The sequence below is a fragment of the Pan paniscus genome, chromosome 22 (assembly GCF_029289425.2).
Source record: "Pan paniscus chromosome 22, NHGRI_mPanPan1-v2.0_pri, whole genome shotgun sequence".
NCBI classification, from domain to species: Eukaryota; Metazoa; Chordata; class Mammalia; order Primates; family Hominidae; genus Pan; species Pan paniscus.
Window position 1 is genome coordinate 40,757,037 of NC_073271.2, and position 10,274 is coordinate 40,767,310.

The following is a 10,274-nucleotide window of genomic DNA, read 5'->3' on the forward strand; positions in this document are numbered from 1 at the left end:
CTGGGCGTTTGGGCAGCAGGTCCCCACAGTCTGCTGGAGGGTCCCAGAGGCAGGTCGGGGCTCTGCTAGGGGGTCCTAGAGGCAGGTCGGGGCTCTGCTGTGGTGGGGAGGGGGGGTCCCAGAGGTAAGTCCTGTGCTCTGCGGGGGGTGGGGGGTCCAGGTGGGGGGTCCAGGTGGCAGGTCCCGGGCTCTGCGGGGGGTCTAGGCGGCAGGTCCCGGGCTCTGCTGGGTCCCCCGGCGGCAGCGGCCGTCCATCCCCAGGAGGGGCTGGGCTCCCTCGGAGGGCTTTTTATCTGGTGCCCAGCCCTCCCGAGGGTGTGTGGGTTTGTCAACTGTTGGGTTTCAGGAATTTCCCTCTGGAGGGAAGTCGGTCCTTAAAGGGAACAGCTAATGAGAAGGAGTGGGTGAGTGTCCCTCAGGGAAGGGGCACGGCCATGGTCACTCATCCAGAGCCGAGGACCCTCGCGTCTGACCTCCCGACACTGCAATGGGCATGCCACTCGAGGGGAGCAGCTATTAACTAGAAGTATTCTTTTTACAAAAGCGCCCTGCCCCCCTACCCTCTCCAAACAGCACTGAACGCAGCATTCTTGCAGAAATCTCCAACGCAACTGGGTGCTGCGTTTCTGTGCCTGGTGTGGAGGCCCTGGCAAACTGGTCTGAGGCCGATGGCTTTCCCTGGTTCACAGGCCCACAAAGTGCACACACTCCTGCTAGTTTCAGAAGGAAGCCCCCACTCTGGCACCTCTGACACAATGAGTTTTCCAAGAGCATAGACCCTGTCATTAGGGCTTGTGGAGAGAGACAGAGACAGAGGGAGGGAAGGAGAAAGGGGCCGAAGAGAGGGACAGAGACTGGGGAAAGACCTAGAGGGAGAGGGAGAAAGTGGGGAGGCACAGAGAGCTCCTGGGGCTCTGGAGGCTTTTCCCATAAACAGCCCCTGTGATGGGACAGGCTCATTCTGTCTCCCTCTCGCTTCCTCTTTTACCCGGCCCCGCCCCCAGGGATATTAATTCATAGTTAATATTAATTCACAGATATTAATTCATAGTCCTATTTATGAGGCTTCAGTTAACTGGCATCGTATGAAGGGAGGTTGAAGGTCTCCCATTATATGTGACTCCTCTTCCAGCACCCAAGTGAGCCCTGGGGTGGGGTGTGCCTCCCTCACCCCCCAGGACCCCCTGCCAGCTCCGGTGGGCACACAGTGCCAGGACAGAGGCTTCCTGAGTGGGCTCCCCACCCCACTGGGGCTCAGCAGCTGGAAACGCTCCACATAGCACCATTCCTGACAACCCTAACCTAATGAGGGACGTCGTGGTTCTTCAAAGGAGCGAAAGCCCTGATCGTTGTGTAAATGGAATAAATGGAGTCTTCCTCTTTTGTGTCCCAATCCATGAGAACTTTGTCCTGGGCCAGGCCGCTCCCAGGCCAGCTGCGGGTCACAGTGGCCTCTGAGACCACGCCCCTGAGGGGATGGGGACTCCCCCCAAATGATGGGCAGGTGGCACTCCAGAGCTAATTTAAACAATCACAATTAAGCTGCCTTGAACCCTTCCGGCAAAATTTTTCTTATGTTACATTTGATGCAGTAACACTAGTAATAGCCTCAAAGAGAACTAAGGGTGAGCCAGTGGAAATCCTCCTCACATACAAAACTTCACAAAGATGTGCTGAGCGCAGGAGGAAAGCTCAGAGTTCCCTCCTCTACAGCTCCCTGTGTGACCCTGGACAAGTCACTTACATTCTCCAAGGTTTAACTTCCACATCTGTAAAATGTGCCTAGGAGGACACATGTGGTAGGACTGTCCTATAAATTAAGTGATAGCTATAACGTACCTAAATCAGCATTTCTGGAACCACGACCCAGGGAACACCAGCTCCAAAATGCTCGATGAGAAAAAGCGGGCGCATTTGCAGGTGGACTCCACAGCCCCTTCCTCAGGGACACAAGCTTGGCTCACCCACGCGGAGCTCTGAGACATCGGTGATCAGAAGCCTGCTTAGGCTGGGCGAGGTGGCACCCGCCTGAAATCCTAGCAGTTTGTGAGGCCGAACTGGGAAGATTGCTTGAACCGAGGAGTTCAAGACCAACATTGACAACATAGTGAGCCTCCATGTCTACAAAAAATTTTAAAAATTGGCTGGACGTGGTGGTGTGCACCTATAGTGCCAGCTACTCAGGAGGCTGAGATTGAAGGATCACTTGAGCCCAGGAGGTGGAGGTTGCCATGAGCCATGATCATACCACTGCACTCCAGCCTGGGAGACAGAGGAAGACTGTCGAGAGAGAAAGAAAGAGGAAGGAAGGAAGGAAGGAAAGAAGCAAGGGAGGGGAGGAGGGAGGGAGGCAGGGGAGGGGAGGGGAGGGGAAGGAGTCCCCACCCAAATCTCATGTCAAATTGTAATTCCCACATGTTGAAGAAGGGGCCTGGTGTGAGGTGATTGGATCATGGGGGTGGTTTCTAATGGTTTAGCACCATTCCTCTTGTGCCGTCTCATGATGGAATTCTCATGAGATCTGTTTCTTCAAAGGTATAGGGCATTCCCCTTTGCTCTCTCTCTCCTGCTCCACCTTGGTAAGATGTGCTTGCTTCCCCTTCACCTTCCGCCATGATTGTAAGATTCCTGAGGTCTCCTAGCCATGTTTCCCGTTAAGCCTGTGGAACCGTGAGTCAATTAAACCTCGTTTCTTCGTAAATTACCCAGTCTCAGGTAGTTCTTTATAGCGGTGTGAAAATAGACTAATCAAGAAAGAAAGAGGAAAAGAAAAGAGAGAAATCCTCCACATCATGTGTATCAAAGTCTCATGGAGACGAATCCCCAGAACCCACTAAGAGAAATGCATGTGTAAAGAAGAAAGCATGTCCCTGCCATAACATCAGACATCAGAACTGAGCTTCACTCCCGAGAAGCAGGTGGGGTAAGTGCTGCATTGTTAACAAGGGAATTCACGGCGCACCAGGCCCTCACAGCATAGGAAGGAACGGCAGCCCATCCCAGGTCTGCTAACTCTGCCTCCAAACGACAAAAGAGAAAATGTTCCAAGAACTTCCCCCAAACACATCCTGGTGCAGGCTGTCACTCAATTTGTCTGCTTCAAGGGAAATAGAGACGATCAATAGAAGAGGAGGAGGGCTCCATCTATCCTCTAAGGACACAGGTTGTTAATCAAGTCAGATCAGTAACAAACCCCAGGAGGTCATCACGGGCTTCATCAAGCTGCAGAAGTAACCCTGAGCGTGTCATTGTTTGGCCAAAGGTGGCTGTGAAGTGTGTCCATGTCTTTAAATATTCAACATGCCCCAACCAGGGAACAATGCATTCTCCCAGAAAACAAGGAACAGAGCTCAAAGAGAAACTGAAAATGATAACTTTATGTTACAAAAATAACCCTCTTACATTCACTCCTCCAGTTTTGTGTTCTATTAAACTAAACCATCACTTCTGTGGTCTATGAACCCCAGAAGGACTTTGTATTTGGGTTTTTGTTGTTTCTTTTTTAGAGATAGTGTCTTGCTCTGTCACCAGGCTGGAGTGTAGTGGCAAGATCATGGCTCACTGCAGCCTGGAACTCCTGGCCTCAAGTGATCCTCCTGCCTTAGCCTCCCAAGTAGCTGGGACCAGAGAGGCACATACCACCATACCCAGCTAATTTTTAATTTTTTTGTAGAAATAGCGTCACTATGCTGCCCAGGCTGGTTTTTAATAATTTAAAGACACAAAAATTATTCCAGGATACACCATCACTTGGTATATAATGGCCACTGTTGTATGACATTTGAAAAGGTATCTGAAAAAAAAGAGAAGGCACACACATGGCGTTTGACAATGCGTTTAGATAGACTGGGGAGTACTTGGCAAGCCTGGACAATGAGCATTAGCCAATTCTCTGGGTGATATGGCCTGGCTCTGAGTCTCCACCCAAATCTCATGTCGAATTGTAATTCCCAGTGTTAGAGGAGGGACCTGGTGGGAGGTGATTGAATCATGATGGTGGATTTCCCCCGTGCTTTTCCCGTGGTAGTGAGTGAGTTCTCAGGAGATCTGATGGTTTAAAAGTGTGTGGTGCTTCCCTCCCTTGCTCTCTCTCTCCTGCTCCACCGTGGTAAGACGTGCTTGCTTCCCCTTCACCTTCCACCATGATTGTAAGTTTCCTGAGGCCTTCCATTCATGCTTCCTGTTAAGCCTGTGGAACTGTGAGTCAAATAAACCTCTTCATAGATTACCCAGTCTCAGGTAGTTCTTTATAGCAGTGTGAGAATGAACTAATACACTGGGGTTATATGCTGTTGGGCCAGGCCATCCAAGGCTGGGCTCCCCATCATGGAGCAGTTGGGTCCATCAGTCACTGAGTCAACTGACCAGGCACAAGTGAGGTCCATTGTCTCCAGAAAATGCAGGCTACAATTCCAATTTGAAAGTCATTTAGATCTCATTAGTTATTTAATAAGAGAATAAGAGATTATTTTCTTACATAAAGAGTTCTCTTTTTTTTCAAACAAGAAATACTGTAGGTCTTTTATATTACTAAGAACAACATAATCTTGGAGGTCAAGATTAATATCTTGACCTCCAAGGAGAGGAAATTTTGGTTCTTAAAATCTAACACTAGAATCTGACCCTTGACCCATTTCATTAGGGTTCCCATTTATTTTTATTTTTTTCTTTTGAAGAGATCCTTAAATAGTAGGGTATTGCCCTTTGTCCGCTTTATCCTGATTGCTTCTGTGTGTGTGTGTGTGTGTGTGTGTGTGTGTTTAGAGATGGGGTTTCGCCATGTTGCCCAGGCTGGTCTTGAATGCCTGAGCTCAACTAATCCACCTGCCTTGGCCTCCCAAAGTGCTGGGATTACAGGTGTGAGCCACCACGCCCTCCCAAAGTGCTGGGATTACAGGCATGAGCCACCACGCCTGGCCTGCTTCCCTTTTTTGGATGCTTTGTTTTACCTTGTCATTTTGCCAGGTGTTTTAAATGTTCATTTAGTCAGCAATATTTTCTTTGAGACTTTATGGGTCTTAAAGTACAATTTTTATTCTAATGCTCACTAAACTTGGAGACAATTTTTGAATTACAATTTTTAGACTTTTTTGCTATTGAATTGTATGTGTCTATTTAGATCTCTCTTCCATCTGGGATGTGATTTTGCATATGGAATGCAGTGAATCTAACTCTGTTTCCAGAAAGTCATTATGCACATTCCATTTATTACATACTTCTTTCCTACCACCTTGAAATGTCACATTTATGATTAATTAGGCTTCTATATATACTTGGATCTATTCCATTAATCTTGGCTCTATTTATCTCTGTCAATTTCCTTTGCCAGCATTATATTATTTTAATAACAGTATTTATAGTAAGGGTTCATACTGATAATATATGCATTAGTTTCCCTTTTCAAAAATGTGTTAGAAATTATAACATACTTACTCTTCCACAAGGACTTTAAAAATTATTGGTTTCCGTCTGCACCTCCCAAATCAAAATCAAACAAGGAAAAAACACTACAGAAATACCTATTAGAATGGCAATACATCCATAGATTAATTTGAGAATGATGGACATTTTTATCTCAGATGGACATTTTTATGATATGAAGTCTTCCCGCTGAAGATATCTGTTTATTCCAATCTTCAATTATTTTTTTAAATTATAGTTATGACTGTAGAGGTCCTGTATTTTCTCTGTAAAGTTCTTCCTATAAATTTCTTTGTGATTTTATCATTATTGTAAACATATTCCCCCATTTCTATTTGTAATTGGTTATTGCTTGTATAAAGAAAATTGTTTCATTTTGTATAGTTATATCTAGCAAACTTGAAGTTACTATGTGATTTTAGAATCTCTTGTTTTTCTAGGATAAATAATTTTCCTCTTCAGTTTTACTATGTGTACCAATAGATTTGTTTTCTTATTTTATAGCATGAACTAGAGCCTTCAAAACAAATGTTGAAAATAGTGGCAATAGTAGACTTCTTATTTCATTCCAAATTTCAATGGTAATGGCTGTGGGGTTTGGTAGTCATTAACATATTAAAGAATTTTCCCTCTTTTCCTCTCAGAGTAGGAATGGCTGCTGAATTTTCTTAAATGCTGTTGCACATCAGTTGGTATGGTTTCACATTTCCAATTTTAGTTGTTAATGGAATTAATTACAAGTATTGCTTTCCTAATGCTGAACCTCCTTACATTCCTGGAATAGATTACACAGAGTGAGGATGCATTTTTCTTTTAATATACTGCTGAGTTCAGTCTGATGTCGCCTTTATACACATTCTTCTCTTCTTAGTGCTCTTTCCAGGGAGTCCCCTCAGGCTTTGGTCTTCCCTAAATGCAGAGATTAAGAAATGGGTGCCACAGCCCACCCCTCTCCACTGAGGTGGGATATGTTTCCCATCTCAAAAATGACCCCCCATCCAGGGGTTCAGGCTAGAAATCCTCAAGTCATCCTTGGCATCTCTCTCAGGAAGACCCACTGAGTTTAACCTCAAGCACTCCTGCTCTCCTTCCCGGCCACCTTCCTGGTCCAGCCACTTTCGTTGCCCATAGCCTTCACTGCCCAATAGTCTCCCACATCTCCTTCAGGTCCCCTGGATCTATTCAGAGCAGTCTCTGCAAAACCCAGAACTGGTTAGGCCAGAACTCCCTTCAAGGACTTCTCGTTGCCCCCAGAATAAAGACGACATTCCAGGATGTGACCTATAGGGCCCTGGAGTGGTCTCGCCTGCCACCCAGCTGCAATTTCAGCCCTGCACCTGCCCTCCCTTTTCTGCTGCAGCCACTAGGGTCTCCCAGGCATGCATCCATGATCAGCTTCCGCCTACCAAGGCTGCCCCCAGGCTGGACCCTCTCCCTGAACACCTTTCCTCTGTCCCCATCCCAATTAACTCCTCTGGGGAAAGCCACCCCATTAGGAGCTCTCACTGCACTACGTGCTGCCCCTACTTCAGGGTGGTGGTTTTCATCCCTTGTTTAGGTGATCATTGTGTGTGTTTTTGCCCAGACTGGAAGCTCCAGGTGGCCCAGACCAGGCTTCTTTAGGTTCAGCCTTGTATCTTCAGTGCCTGCCATTCAATAAATGTGTAACCAATCAGTGAATGAACTCATTATCTTGACTGTGGGCTGATACTAAGATTATGCTAGCTTTATAAAATTAATTGGAGTGCTTTTCATGCTTTTATATGGTCTAGAATATTTTGGCTAATAAAATTTGTTTCCTAAAGATAAACTGGAACTCGTTTGTGAAAACTTTTGAGCCTTCTTCACCTTGCAACATTTAAAACACTTTTCCAGCCTACAGAAAATTTGACAAACACTCTTCACCCCAATGCACTGCTAGTTACTACTTTGTCACATTTGCTTTCTCTCTCATGTCTACATGTGCCCATGTAAATTCTTTTTTGTTGTTGAATCATTTAGATGTAAATTATTAACATGATTTTCACTCTTAGATATCTCTGCACTGTCACCTCAAAATAAGGACACTCCAAATTTCTACAATAAGATTATCACATCTAAGAAAAATATCGTTGATCCCATAAAAATAGCTAATATACACTCTACATTTCAATTCCAGCTGGGGACTCTTCAGGTGGTAAATGCTTTAAACTTTCATATTTCTGTTATGATTATTGGTTTATTCTGGTTTTTTACTCTTTCATGAGATAATAGTGATGACATAGTTTTCTGGAAAATCACCTACTTCCTCCAAATTTTCAAATTTATTAACAAATAATTAACATAAAATGTCCTTAAAATAAATCTCTTCTGCATCTGCAATTCTGTTTTCTCATATTTAATGTTGCATATTTTTGTGTTCTGTCCTTCTTCCTTTTCTCATGTGTTTATCTATGAGTCTTTTGAATACCCAAGTTTTCTAGATGTATGTTAAAATTATGTTTTACCAAGCCCTTAGATATTCTGTTTTTCCCCTGGACCTGATATTTTATTAGCTTTATAATTCTTCCTTTCAGTTTTTGATCTTTAATACATTTAGACATATTTTAAGTACTTGGGTCCAGGTCTTACTCTGCTTTTTCTCCATATAGTAGACAGTTTTACCAACATTGCCTACAATTTGTGTGTGTTTGTGTGAGTGCGTATGTTTCTGAGCTCTCTATTCTGTTCCACTTCTCTCTGTAATTCTGTCTATTGTTGTATTATAAATTCCGATGCTATATTGTTAGGTGTATATATGTTCATGATCGTTAAATACTCTCCATTTCTTTTTCCCTGGTTGGCACATAACATTCCTCTTTATCCCTGAAGCTCTCCTGAGCAACTCTAGCTCTGCCTCGGCCCTCACTCCACCAACATTCACAGGGTTTGATGTCCCTGTCACTTGTCTCTGCTTTCACTCACTAGACACCACCATACAGATTTCCACCTGACAAAAAAAGTACCACAAGAGCCTACAGGAGGGGTATGGCTTTGAGGAGTTGGTGAAAGAGTCACAAAATGGGAGACATTTGAACCAGTCCTGAAATAGAGATACTTTGTAAATCTCCATGGTAAGGAGCCCAGGATTAACTAATTAATTTCATGTCAAATAGAACCTAATGCCCAGCTTATCTCCACCCTCTGCTTTTTGTCTTAATCACCTCTTTTCACTAGACTGAAAGGAGTGCTACTATAAAACAGCATTCATCATATTGAACCAAGTGAGTAAAGAAAAATATGCTGGACATAAACTGAGTCCCACACTCTCAGGAAAGCTACCCCCTCTTCCAGGGGTCCAGGACTGCCTGCTCAGAGCCCATGAGAAGTATCCTCAGAGAAAGTGCCTTCATTTCGAAAATTAATGATGCTCTCACATTTGCTAGTGTGAGGGTTAATTTTATGTGTCAGCTTGGCTAGGCCATGGGACCCAGATATTTGGTCAAACATGCCTGGATATTGTTGTGAAGGTATTTTTTAGATGAGATTAATATTTAAATCAGGAGACTTTGAGAAAAGCAGATTACTCTCCATCAGGTGGGTGGGCCTCTTCCAATCAACTGAAAGCCTTGAGAAAAAGATTGACCTCCCCATGAAGAAGAGGGAATTCTGCCAGAAGTTGGCCTTCAGATTCGAACTGCTGTACCCACTCTTCCCTGGATCTCCAGCTTGCTGAACTCACCTGCAGATTTTGGACTTGCCAGCCCCCACAATCACATAAGGCAATTCCTTAAAATAAATCACTCATATATGTATATACACACACACACACACACACACACACACACACACACTAGGAAGTGGGTGATTTTCCAGAAAAATATGTCATAGATAGATGATAGATAGATAGATAGATAGATAGGGCCGGGCACAGTGGCTCATGCCTGTATTCTGAGCACTTTGGGAAGCCAAGGTGGGTGGATCACCTGAGGTCAGGAATTCGAGACCAGCCTGGCCAACATGGCGAAACCCCGTCTCTACTAAAATTACAAAAATTAGCCTGGCCTGGTGGCGTGCACCTGTAGTCCCAGCTACTCAGGAGGCTGAGGCAGGAGAATAGCTTGAACCCAGGAGGCAGAGGTTACAGTGAGCTGAGATTGCACCACTGCACTCCAGCCTGGATGACAGAGTGAGACTCTGTCTCAAAAAATAAATAAATACATAAAAAGATAGATAGGGCAGTGCTTCTGAAATTATTTTCCAACATACACGCTAAGGTAGGGTGGGGAGAGTGGAAGAGGTGGAGGAAGAGGAGGGGGTTGAACTGAGGGTGTGAGGCTCCTGGATCTTGACCTCTTCACAAACAGAGGAGTTCTGCTTTTATTATTATCATATATTGGAGTTCTACGTAATGTCACTTTGGGAGAAAAAGATTCTTTTAAATTAAAGTGTAAAAGCCTGGAAACCACTGTTCTAGGGAATTTCTTTTTTTTTTTTTTTTTTTTTGAGATGGAGTCTCACTCTGCTGCCCAGGCTGGAGGGCAATGGCACAATCTCGGCTCACTGCAACCTCCACCTCCTGGGTTCAAGCGATTCTCCTGCCTCAGCCTCCCGAGTATCTGGGATTACAGGCGCACGCCTCCATGCCCAGCTAATTTTTGTATTTTTAGTAGAGACGGAGTTTCACCATGTTGGCCAGACTGATCTCGAACTCCTGACCTTGTGATCCAACTGCCTTGGCCTCCCAAAGTGCTGGGATTACAGGCGCACGCCTCCACGCCCAGCTAATTTTTGTATTTTTAGTAGAGACGGAGTTTCACCATGTTGGCCAGACTGATCTCGAACTCCTGACCTTGTGATCCAACTGCCTTGGCCTCCCAAAGTGCTGGGATTAC